We start from the raw sequence: 13575 nt of genomic DNA, 5'->3' as shown, positions 1-13575 counted from the left end.
CCCCCGCCCCCCGCTCTGAAGTCTGCGGCCCCCGGCCCACGTCTCAGCAAACACATGCCAAGGACGCCTGGCACACAGCCGAACACCTAAGCAGCCAAACATGATCACTTGGGCTTTCGGATGTCCTGGGGGGCCCAAGCTTGGCTGGCCTGTGGTGGAGTGTGTCCCCTAAGGACAGGGAATCATTGGATAATCAGACTGAATGTGTCCACAGTACTGAAAATTTAAAAGTCTGCTGGAGGCAGCAGCGGGACCACAAGAAGGTTCCCCGAGGGTTAGAAAGGGTAATGAAATCCACAACAGCACAAACTTCCGCCCCTCCAGGGAAGTCCTGGCTTGTTATCCCAGAGATCAGCTCCCATGAATCCAGGACTCGCTGGCCACACGTAAGGAAGGCTCCCAGAAATGTGCTAAACCCTCTGGGGAATGGGGGTGGGCAAGGTGCCTGCCAGTGGGGCTTGGTGTCCTGAGCAGGGCTCAGCTCCCCCCACCTCCAGGCCTCCGCTCTATCTCTGCACCAGCACCAAGGCTCCCTGACAGCCCCTCATACCAGCTGGCAGGCGTCTGCCATCTCCCCTGCTCCTCAGGGATCCCCTTCTCTGTGCTGACTGAGATGTGTGTGTGGAAAAACACCACCACCCCTTCTGGTCTGCAGAGCCGAGGCGGGGATTCTTTTGAAAGGAATATTTACTGAAAAGCTAAGAGAAAGCAAGACAATACAATAGAACCCACAAAGGCAAGTTTGTGTTGCACATTTCAGAGCCCAGTGTGCCAATGTTTAGTCAAGATGTCTCTGGCAGGTAGAGCTCCTGGGTATCTGAGCATGCTGATCCTGGTCCCTCTCTGGTCTCGGGCCCACATGAGACAAGCCTCTGAAGATGTGCAGGCCTCCAGACTGTGGGGACTTTGAGCTGCACCTCAGACCCCTCTTCAGAACTGGGTTCTTCGTCCCAACCTCAGAGGACTAAGCCTAGATCAACTTCCACACCTTCCACTGTGGCCCCTCCACCCTCTGGAAAGCCTTTGTTGAGCCCCCGTCTTGGAGTGAGGAAGGTACTTGTCCATTTGTATACCAAAGGACCTTCCTCTGGGACTTTAGCCACCTGGCAATGACTAACAGATGACTCCCACACTCTTTGCTCGGGACCACTTTGTCTCTGGAATCTCCAAGTTCTTTCTTTACCTCACGTCCACATTCTACCTGAGGGCTTTCCTTAGCACAGCTCTGAGGTGGTCCTGACTCTCATCAGGTCCTCTGCCAGCCAAGGCCAGAAGGCCACATGAGCTCCATGCTGGCTGTGGTACCATCTTTCCCTAAAGACATCCTAGAGTGTGTCTGCCCTGGTCCATGAAGAGAAAGAGACTTTTTTTCTCCTATTTCAAAGTCTGGCCCTATTCCAACTGAAGGATGCGCTGGACCCCACATACCTCCTGGATGTGCCTGCAGGGAGAGGGCCAGCTCAGGTGACCAGCTTGACAATTCTGCAGGCTACTGTTGCTGCCTTGAAACTCCCACGATCTCTGACCACCATCATTTTAACACATGGCATAGGAACACCTGATAGACAAGGGAAGAAGACCCCTGCTCTACAGGAACTTTCCTTCCACTTGAATGTTATAGGATGCTGATGTTTCCTCAGAGTTCATATGTTAAAATACAAATGCCTAATGGAGGTGGGGACTTGGGAGGTGATTAGGCCACCAGGGTGGAGCCCTCAAGAGAAAGGGATTAGTGCCCTTACAAAAAGAGACTCTAGAGCTTGCTTTCTTGCTCTCTGCTCTCCACCATGTTAGGATATGTAAAGACAGCAACCTGGAAGAGGGTCTTCCCTATAACCCAGCCATGCTGGCACCCAGCCTCCAGAACTGTGAGAAATAAATTTCTATTGTTTACAAGCCACCTAGCCTATGGTATTCTGCTGTAGTGACCCAAACTATTTAAGACAAGGACATACATGATAAGACTGAAGGAGACTAGGGTATGGAGTACAAATCAACACGCCATACAAAAAAGGGGTGCTGACCTGGGGGAGGAAAGTGGAGGGGTGATGAGGAGACTCCTGGGCAGGCCCAGGGGTGCTGGACTCTCTGTAAGGGGGATGTGTAGGGAGACTGGCAGGCATGGGAAGCACATGTCCCCAGGTTACTCTGTGCCCTTGAATAAATAATCCAGGAGCTCTGATTCTCCAGAAGTCCAAGGAGAGAAGATGTGGATCAATCTGGGAGAACCTGGCACAATTCTAAGCCCTGGGAGTCATGAAAGACTGTTGAACTGAGGGTGGCAGAATGAGGCTAAGGCTTCAGGGAAGATTCATTGAGGGGAAAAAGCAAAGGAAGTGGGAGGTATCACAAAAGCCAGAAGCATGAGGAAGCAAAGACCTGCCTGAGATTGGAGGCCTGGCAGCGCAGGGCAGACTCAGAAGGAAGAACCCCTGAGACCAGGGAGGGGAAAGTCTAGGAAGAAAGAGACTGTGGCTTGCAGTGTTAACCAGTGCAGAAAATATGAAGTGAGACCCTGAGAACAGGCCTCTGGGAAGTCACTGGGGGACTAATAAGCAAGGAGTAATGAGAGAGAAATAGATGAGGTGAAGGCTGAAGGATGTTCTAGTTAGGGAAATCTGTGTGAAAGGGGAGAGAGAGGTGCCGGATGATAAAAACATGACTGAGGAGAAAATGGGAAGCAGAAAATGAGGAGCTAGCCTCAAATAGGACACTGCATCACGAGAACCACAATCTGACCAGTGGGGTTTATTCCAGGAATGAAGGCTGGTTCAACTTCAAAATGTAATCGATGCATTTCTCTATATTAATAAACTAAGTTAGAAAAAAATAAATGGTACTTCAATAGTTACTAAAAAAGCATTTGACAAAATGCAACATGTATTCAAAATTTTAAAAATTAAACCAAATTAGGAATAAAAGAAAAATCCCTTAATCAACAACATAGACAAAAACCTACAGCTAAGATCATGTTTAATGGGGAAAGACAGAATTGTTTTCCTTTATGACTGGAAACAATGCAAGGTTGTTCCCTTGCACTACTCCTATTCAATATTCATAGTAGAGGTCCTAGACTATGCAATAAATTAGGAGAAAGAAAGAAAAGACACAGAGATTGGAAAGAAAGAAAGAAAGAAAGGAAGGAAGGAAGGAAGGAAGGAAGGAAGGAAGGAAGAAAGAAAGAAAGAAAACTGTTATCTATTTGTAGACGTCATGATTGTCTATGCAGAAAAACTAAAGAATCTATAGAACACCTATCAGAATTAATATGTGAGTTTGGAAAATTCATAGTACATGTCACTTATATACAATGCTCATGTATGAGAAACAATGCAAGAATATCCAAAGGCGAAATGATTATGAAAGCCTTAACCTAATCGGTGGATTAATCCACTGATACGGATTAACTGGGTGGTAATTGTAGGAAGGTAGGGTGTGGCTGGAGGCATCAGGTCACTGAGGTTAGGGCTTTGGAGTTTATATGTTGTCCCTGGTGAGCAGAGGTCTCTCTGCTTCCTTGTTACCACGTCCTGAGCTGCTTTCCTCCACCATGCCCTTCCACCATGATGCTCTACCAAAACTCAGGCCCAGAGCTATTGAGTCACTTGATGATGGACTGAACCTCTGAAACTGTGAACCAATATAAACTTTTCCTTCCCTTTGTTGCACTTGACAAGTATATTAGTCACAGCAACACAAAAGCTGTAAAATAGTATATAAGATCAATATACAAACAGCAACTGTATCTCTACATGAGTAATGAACAATTGAAAGTGAAATTTTTAAAAGTAACATTTAAATAGCACCTAAAAACATGAATAGTATAATCTAACATAATATGTGCAAGACCAGTTTACTGAGAGCAATAGAATACTGATAAAAGAAATTTTAATATACATAAATAAAAATGGAGAGATGTACAATATATTGGAAAACATAATGTTGTTCAGATGTCAATGATCTATAGAGGCAACACAATCACCATATCAGCAATGAGAAAAGCCAAGATAATTTGAAAAAAATGGACTAAGTTGTAAGACTCATACTATTCAATTTCAAGACTTACTATAAAGCTACAGTAATTAAGACAGTACAGTACTGGCATAAGTATAGAAATATAGGTCAATGGAACAGGATTTAGACTGCAGAGATAAAAGCTTATACTTATGGAGTTGATTTTTGACAAAGGTACCAAGATAATTGAAGGGAGAAAGAATGGTATTCTGCTGTAGTGACCCAAACTATCTAAGACAAGGACATACATAAGACTGAAGGAGACCAGTGTATGGAGTACAAATCATTTGTCCTTCCAACAAATGATGCTGGGATAACTGGATACCTGTATGCAAAATATGAAATTGAATCCTACCTTACATCATATACAAAAAAAAAGTTAATTCAAAGTGGTTCAGAGATCTAAATATGAAAACTATGGCTATAAAGCTCTCAGAAGAAAACATAGGAATAAATCTTTATGAGCATGGATTAGGCAACGATTTCTTAGCTATTATACCAAACACAATGACCCAAGGAAAAAAATATATATAAAATAGACTTCATCAAAATTAAAAACTTTTGTGCTTCAAAGGGCATCATCAAAAAAGTGAAAGGACAAGCCACAAAATGGGGGTTGCAGAATATTGCAAAAATAACTATGTTATTTTCAGCAAATATATAAAAGCAATTAAATGGAGAAAGACAGTCTTTGCAAAATTCATATGACAAAAACAGACCTCCCAAACTATGCAAAGTTCATAGGTCTAAATAAAAAACCTATACTTATATGACTTCTAGAAGAATACACAGGATTTCAAGTTAAGGAAAGATTTGATTCTGGTTAAGCACAGGTACTAGGGATTGAACCCACAGTGCTCTACAACTGAATTACCTCCCCAGCCCTATTTATGTATGTATGTATTTAGAGTCAGGTATCACTAAATTGCCAAGGCTATTATTGAACTAGTGACCCTCCTGCCTCAGCCTCTTGAGTAGCTGGGATTATAGGTGTGCACCACTGTGCCTGGTTCAGATTTCCTGTATACAGCAGTAAAAACACGATCCCTAAGTGGAAAACATAAAAAGATAAATTGAACCTCATCAAAATTAAGAACATCTGCTCTTTAAAAGATATTGTGAAGATAATGAAAATGACAAGCCACAGAATGGGGGAAATTATTTGCAAATAACAAATCTGACAAAAGAATTGTACCCAGAACTTACAAAGAACTCTCAATACTCAACAATAACAAAACAAACAACCCACATTTTAAAAGAGCACAAGATTTGAATAAATAGTTCACCAAAGAAGATGCAAGGATGACAAGTGAGCACCTGGAAAGATGTTCAGAAGCATTAGCCATTAGGGAAATGCAAATTTAAAACACAAAGAGATAGAACTGTACACTATTAGAATAGCTGGAGTTAAATTTAAAAATGGAAAGAAAAGAAAAAAGATCTGCAATACCAAATAGTGGCGAGAATGTAACTCCTAAACTTTGCTGGTAAGAAAGAAAAGTGGTACCTCCACTTTTCAGCAATTTCTCGTAAAGTTAAATATGCACCTGCCACATGACCCAGCAACTTCGCTCTTAGGTGTTTACTCAAAGTAACGTTGACACAAAAATCTGTGCATAACTATGGACTACCACTCAATTATAAAAAGGAATAAACTACAGATATACAACATGAATCAGTCTTAAATACACTGCACTTACATGAAAGAAACCTGACTCAGAAGACTGCATTCTATGATTCCATTTATAAGGCATCCTGGGTAAAGCAAAACTTTAGGGACTTGAAATGGATCAGTGGCCAGGGCAGAGGTTAGGGTTGACTAAGGTGCAGGACAAAGAAACCTTCCGGGACAATGGGACTGTTCCACATCTTAATTGTGCTAATGGTGACCCACTATATGCTTTTGTCAAATCTGCAAAAATGATACATTAAAAAGGGTGAATTTTACTGTATACACATTATCTTGATTTTAAAAAGAACAGGAGTCAGATCCAGGAGACGAGGGAAGGACTGGTTGGGCAAGGAAAGGGTGGCCTTTTCTCTTTCTGAGGCCAGAGAGGCCTAGTCAGTTCTGAGATAGAACCCCAGGGTAATTATCTACTGGCTGCTGCAGGACCTCTTCACTAATCCGCCAGGCCTCCTCTGCTGTAATCTGACTCCCCATGCAGCCAGAAGGCCAATAGCAGCAGAAGGTGCAAATCCAGGAAAAAGGGGTGCAGTAACCCAATAGGGGTCCAAATGGCTTTGCTAAGTAAGCTTAGTGTGCCTGAGGATTCATTTGTCACTCACCAAACACAAAACCTTGAGAGCAGCCAGAGGGTGCTGGGGTTTGAAAGAGGGTTCTTGAGCAAGGAAGATTTCAGGAAGTTAGACCTGAGAGTGACAGCGATCAATACCTACACACACAGACACACTCACACTCACTTACGCCATCTGTCAAAAACCTGTTCACCAGGTCTTCAAGGGTGCTAAGGCCCCTGTGCAGAGGCTTGGAGGCTCCAGTTATGAGTAGAGAGGAGGCATCAGTCAAACCTGATGGAATTTTGCTCACAGACACCTGGGAAGTTGTCGGATGAACAGATGATCTCACACTCTGGGCGTAGAAATGCTGCCCATCTCTGCTCCACTGAAACAAGTGCTCAGACAGACGGAGCCTCTTCTCATGCCTTCAAGGAGGCAGACACATTCAAGGTGAGGATAAGCCCTACCCTATGTAAAGGACTTCATTAGCAAGTAATCACAGGTATGGCTCAGGGCTCAGACTTCCCAGGTGAACAGGCCTCATTAAGGGCTTGTTGGTTTTCCTTGTGCTCTCAGGAGACATGTGTAAGCACATGGAACACGTGTGTGTGTGTGTGTGTGTGTGTGTGTGTGTGTATGAGAGAGAGGAGGAAGGGGGAGGGAGAGAAAGGGAGGGAGGGAATCAGTGACTAGGGTCAAATGGGTCAAGTGACAGACACACCTTACCCCAGGTGACAGCAAACCTCAGCCCCCCAGCATCTTCCTTGCCTGTGAGCCCTGCAGATGGCTAGGGTCCAGGGGGACCAGGCCCAGATGGTCCTAGGACCACACCAGGAGAAACCCCACCAGAAGGGAAATGTTTGGAATTCTACTCTCAGAGTGGAAACCCAGGGGAGGTGCCTATGAATATTTACTATTCCTCAAAGGCCAGCACTTCTGAAACCCAATCTCTGGCTGCCAGAGGCTGCAGGTTTGATTTGGGCCACGAATGTGAGGTTACACTGCTCATTTGCACAGCGTCTCCTCTGCAGAACCCTCCAAGAAATCCAAGCAGCTGGCCTTAGACACCGCAGTCGGCTCTGCCTCCGCTCTGTGAGTTTTCAGGGGCTCCAGGGCCACTGAGATAGGCTCCCTACTCTCTAGCCCCGGGGGAAGATGCAAGGCAAAGACGGAGGAGGAGTCAGGGGAGAAGGATGAAAAAGACCCTGAGCAACGTGTGCCTTCACCTGGTTCTTGTTCTGGATAAGCCGGGTCTCTCGTAGTATGGTTGGCTCACAGAGATGAGGGTGGTGGTGGTATGAATCAGAATTCCCCGGGGACCCAGATTTGGTGATGGGGAGTAGGGGAGGACATTGGGTTAAATTTGAATTTCTGACAAACATGAATAATATTTTAATATAAATAGATCCCATGCAATATATGGGACCTACTTATACTAAAAAAAATTATTCATTGTTTATCTGAAATTCAAATGACCCTTATCTTGCCTGACAACCCTACCTGGAGTCTTTTCAAACCACACCTGCCCTTTCCCAGTTGTACCCACCCTTTGCCCCAGGGTGCCCCAGCAGCCCGGCACCCACTCCTCAGACTCCCAGGTCCTCCTCCCCTGTGGTGGCGCCTGCTGACCAGGGAGCAGACAGACCAGTGTTTTCTATGTCCATTAGAGTCTGAAGCCCCCCCAAAATCACAAACCAAAGAGGAGAGATGCAGTTTTCCTCATTCCCCCGCAGGCCTCAAGGGGCTGCCTCCGGACCCGGGGCTGAGGAGGCTCCCCCACTGCAGGGAGAGGAGGGGGCCCTTTCCACAGGTGCATGTCCCCCCTCCTGCTGTGACAACAGGCCCAACTCCTTCCTGTTCCAGCTTTTCCCAGTTTACAAACACACACAGCTAACAACCACATGAGTACCAAATAAAAGGAGCCCAGGAGCCTGCCAAGAGCGCTTTCCTCCCACGCCGGACTTCATTTGTCCTACACAGTGGTAGTGGGAAGCTCAGGGGACCTCAGTGGAATCTCATTAAGATATAAAATAAAATAAATCAAGGAAAGATAATCTTAAATTATATACTCTTCAAAGACAGATCAGCACGGTTCCTTATATACTGCACCACGCTCAATTAGGTGCTTAGTGACTTTTTAAAAATATTACATATTTTAAAACTTTTTTAAAAAAATCATAGTGACATCTCTACAATGTTTCCTTTACATAGTTGTCAAGATTGCTCTGTGTGTTCTTGGTGAGGGAGGCCACATTACTTCTGTGGGGGCTCCCCAGGACAGACAGGAGGAAGCCCTCCAGGGCTCTCTTCTTCCTGCCAGAGGCCTGCCCAGCCTAGTCCCCCTCCTCTCTTCTCCACTCCAGCGAGGCACTAGCTGCTCTGAGGTTGTCCCTCTTCCCTCTCTGGGATTCCCTAAGAGCTCAGCATGCCTCCTCTCTGTGCCAGAGATCCTTGAACAATGCCCTTAAAACCATGACCCTTTCCTACACAAAAGCCCACCAGGACGCCCCATTCCCAGTGAGATAAAGCCAAACTCCTGTGCTGGCCTTAACATCCCACAGGTCCCATCCAACAGGTCCCTGTCTTGTCACCTACCCTGACCATGCCAGCTAAGTCACCATCTCTGGAAAACACCCATCTACAACACAATCTGAAAGTGTAATGTTTATTAATGTAACTTTAATGTTATTAAAATCAGAGCACGTAATATTAACAAATCAATAATTAGCATCTGTTTGGAGGCGGGCTGGGGAGGTAGGTGAATGGTAGAGTGCTTGTCTACTATGCACAGGCCCTAGGTTAGATCTTCAGCATGGAAAAAAAAAATGAGGAAAAACAAGAGACCAGAAAGTGAAGGAGGACAAGGATCTCAGAATGGTTGGACACAACAGTTTTGAAGCTTCCAAACGCTTTCCCTGCAACACTTCATCTCAGCTCCTCATGCTCCTGGCAACACTTCATCTCAGCTCCTCATGCTCCTGTAAAATAAGCAAGCCGGGAGAAGCACCTGGCTTTGGCTAAGCAGGAACAGAGGCTCGAGGTAGGGGCCCTGCTTGAGTGACACACGAGGCAGCGCAGAACCCGGATCGCAGCTCAGAGCTCATCCTACTCCACTGTACTGAGCTTTTATTTATCCCAACTTAATTTAGGTCCAGTTTTGTTTTATTCTATTTAATAAAGAAACACTCAACTTTCTTTCACCCTTGTCCCAGGCGCCCCAGGCCTTCTTCATAGATCCTGGTCACATAAAGTACTGCTGATTAGGGACCTACTCCCAGCCACTGCCAGGTTCAGGGAGCAGCCTTGGGGGCTCTGCCTCCTCAACACGCTCTCTCCAAGGAACTGCAACTGTGAGTGACAAGGGCCTAGCACCTGCCTAATGAGGCCAACTCTGACTTTAGTGTAGCTGCCCTTCATTATTTTTTTTTAGGGAGATTTAATTCATTTACCATAAAATTCACCCTTTCAAAGTATTTTAATTCAGTATTTTAGTGTAATCACAAGGTTATGCAACCGTCACCACTAATTCCAGAACATTCTCAACATCCCTCAAAGAAACTCCATACCCATTAGTCACTGTCTACTTTCCACCTCCACCCCCACTCCCAGCTCCTGTCAACCACGAATCTATTTCCTGTCTCTATGGATTTGCCTATTTGGGACATTTCATATACATAGAAGCATATAATAGGTAGCCTTCGGCTCTTCTCACTTAGCATGCTATTTTCAAGTTTTATCTGCATGATGACATGTAGCATTCCTTTTTATGGTTAAATAATATTGTCTAGTATGGATCTACCATGTTTTATTTATCGACCATCAGTTATGGACATTTGAGTTTGCCCGCTTTGTGGTTATCATGAATAATGATGCTATGATGAACATTCATGCACAAGTTTTTGCAAGGATGTGTGTTTTCAATTCTCTTGGGTACATACTAGGAGTGGAATTGCTGGGTTACTTGGCAACTCTGTTTAATGTTTTGGGGACCTGCCTCATTTCCAAAGCAGCTGCACCATTTTATATTCCAACCACCAATGTATGAGGGTCCACTTTCTCCACGTACCCCCCAATACTCGTTTTATTTTTATGATCATCATGCTAGTGGGAGTGAAGTGATATTGTAACTTTGTTTCCCTTAAATTTGTAAAGCAAATAGAGATGACAAGTAAGATAGATAATTTATTCTGCACCTTGCACAGCTGTGCCTTTGCAAAGGAGTGGCCACACTGTACATTTCATTTTTGTTATCTTTGGTTACTTAGTCCTTGAAAGACCTTAGATTTTGTGTATGCATCCCGTAGAGAAACAGCTTTCATGTTGTAGAACTTACACGAACAGGACAGCCTCGTAATGCATTCAACAAACATTGATTGAGTGCCCTGAGCTGAGCACTGTGCTGGGTATCTGGGAAACCATGAAGCTGGCCACTTGGCTCCACCCTGCTGGACTCCAAAGCTGGGAAAGTCATGGGCACAGGAGCAGGTGAGAGGACATATATGCCATGGGCCTCACAGTCCCCAACCTCTATTATCTAGTTAATGTGCCAACACTCAGTTTGCAAAAAAATATGCCAGATAATAATATATGAAGTGTTCTATAAATTCACAAAATAGGTAGAATTTAATAATAACAATAATAAAACAAGGGTAATGTGGATGATAAGCTATTTAAAGTAAAAATACAAATGACTTACAAATAGTAATGCGAAAAAATGTAAAACCTTGTTAGTAAGCAAAGAAATACAAACAAAAACAATATTTTGCCTATTTAAAATAGCAAAGCTTTTTTTTTTTCATGGTAATAATGTTGGCAAGAATACAATAGAAGGGCCTCTAACCCACTCCACTACTTTATCAGTGGGGGTACAAGCTGGAAAAAAAGCAAACTGGTGATACATATGAAGAACCTTAAAACACATTTGTACCCTTTGACTTCTTGCGAATCTCTGCTATGTAAACCTCAGTAGTTTGGACAGGGCTTTATCCCCAAGGATGATCATCAATCTGAAGAGTTAAGAGGGGCTGGGGACTTGTGTAAAGTACTCGCCTAGCATGCATAAGGACATGAGTTCAATTCCCAGCACAAAAAGAAAAGAAAAGATTTAGAAAATATTTAAGCAATTAAAAAAGGGTTAAATAAATGATGGCACGTAATCCTCTGGAATATCACAGCCTTTAAGTTGTTTTATGTGAAGAAAATCCAACATCATAGGTGATTTTTCAAAATATATTGTCAAGTAGAGGAGAAAGGGACAATGACACCACACATACAGTGTGATCCCAAGTTTTCAAATGTACACGTTTAAATGTTAACAGTGGTCAAATGTCTCTAGGTGGTGGGATTATAAGTAGTGCATTTTTTACTTTTTTCTATAGACCATCAAAGAGTTTCTAAATTATCTATCGTATGTATTACTCTTAAAAGAAAAAATGATAAAATGATGAAAGAAGGGGGAAAGTCCTTTCTTTTCCCTCAGAGCATGTCAGGGGGAAGAAACTTCTCTTCCAGCAGCAGAGATGAGAATTGATATGCCTCCACAACCAAGCAGAGCAAGCCAAAGGAAGGAGAGGATCAAACCAGACGAGGACTCACATCTGGGCAGAGGGGACGAGGAAGGCTGCAGAGAAGCATCACTGAGAGTGGAGGGCCCTGGCTCTGGGAACAAGGGAAAGAGTCCAGGTCTACACTGGGGACACCAGTGAGTGCAGGTTGGCCAGCAGGGGAGGGCTGACCAGGGACAGGGTGGGGCCACAGCTAGGTCACCAAGGGTGTTCTGTGTCAGGGTGAGGAGCCCGCCCATGACCTGGAGGCACTAGACACTCTGGATGATTGCATTTACAAAAATGAAAAAGTCTATTAAATTTTCAAAGTTAATTTCAAAATCACAAAAGTTCCAAAAGCACAGAAAAGAGCAAAAGTTAATTACCACTGAAGGACAACCAATATTAGCATTTCCTTTAATTCCTTTCTTTTTCTTTTCTTTTCTTTTTTTTTTTTTATCAAGGCTTTCTGTTTTGCTTTCATGAAGTTGTGATCTTACTGTTTACATAATTTGGAATCCTGCTTTTTTCACTTAATATTATAGCAGAAGCACGTTCCCCTGTTATTACAAGTTCAAGTGCTGCCAGCATTCACCAGGGCAATGCAATCAGAGCTGTACTTCAGGGAGATGAATTTGACAGTAGGGAGGAGGTCGTGAAGGAGATGATAGAAGTGGAGAGATCAAAAAGAGAGCCGTGAAATGGCAAAGACGAGGCACAGAGGTCAGGACAGAGGCATGGCCCAGGCCCTGAGAAGGACCCAGGCTCTCATTGGTGGGAGTGCTTGGGCCTGGATGTTGTCCTTATTGGGGGGTAGTTCAGAATCCATGCAGGGGTGTCCAGAGAGCAGCAGCAGCAGCAGCAGCAGCAGATTTTTGGGTGAGTGGACCATGAATAAGGAAGATGGTGTCATCCAAGTGAAATGGAAGGGAGAAATCCAAGGGAGGGTAGGAAGATAAAAGTCAGAGGCTGTGGAGGACACTGGCTGTCAGGGCCCCACAGGTGAGCTCAGAGAAATTAGGCAGAGGAGGAGGCTAACCGCAAGGGGGTAAGTCCGAGAGGCAGTGAGTGACAGTAAGTATCTCAGGATGCTTGGCAGCCCAGGGAGAAAGAGCAGCTACAGCTCCAATGGACACAGCATGGGGACAGGGTGGGGAGACTTGATTTCTCCAAAGGCAGAGGGACGGAGGGGCCAAATAGACCAGATAGGACAGAACCCTATGCCCTGCAGAACTGTGCTCCCCACCTCAGGGGCCACAAGCACTTGAAATGTGTCCCATATGAACTGGGATTTACTTTAAGTGTGAAATACACACAGGAGTTTAGAATGATTGTTTTTTAGATGTTGATGATGGACCTTTATTTTATTCATTTATTTATATGTAGTACTGAGAATCAAACCCAGTGCCTCACACATGCCAGGCAAGTGCTCTACCACCAAGCCACAACCCATACCCCTAGAATAATTTCTGTCAATCACGTGTCAAAATAATATTCAGCATCTATTGGGTGAAACAAAATATATTATTGAAATTCATTGCATCCGTGGGTTTTGTTTTTGTTTTTCCTTTTTTAGCTGGAAGGCAACACTATGGATGTGGCTCTCGTTGTGGCCTGTTGGACAGCACTGCGATCCAACCAAAAAGAGGCCAGAGGGAGGAACCCAGAGCACATGGAGCAGGGACAGACCGCAGGCTGACTTGCAGAATATCATGTGGTGGGCAATAGTGGCCCACCTCAAGGCCACAGAGACCTTCCCCCCCCCCCCCCCCCCCCC

The 13575-nt window shown here is 44.4% G+C and overlaps 1 protein-coding gene across 1 annotated transcript in view; it reads right to left on the bottom strand.

Annotated features, from left to right (window-relative positions):
- Adcy5 (adenylate cyclase 5) overlaps positions 1-13575 on the bottom strand; it is a gene marked incomplete at its 5' end in the record, with an annotated part of 142963 nt that overhangs the window by 59687 nt on the left and 69701 nt on the right. The window lies entirely within an intron of this gene.

This window comes from Marmota marmota, unplaced genomic scaffold, assembly GCF_001458135.2.
Source record: "Marmota marmota marmota unplaced genomic scaffold, marMar, whole genome shotgun sequence".
Taxonomy (NCBI): Eukaryota; Metazoa; Chordata; class Mammalia; order Rodentia; family Sciuridae; genus Marmota; species Marmota marmota.
Note: the sequence above shows the minus strand (reverse complement) of the source record. Positions and strands in the feature narration are given on the sequence as shown.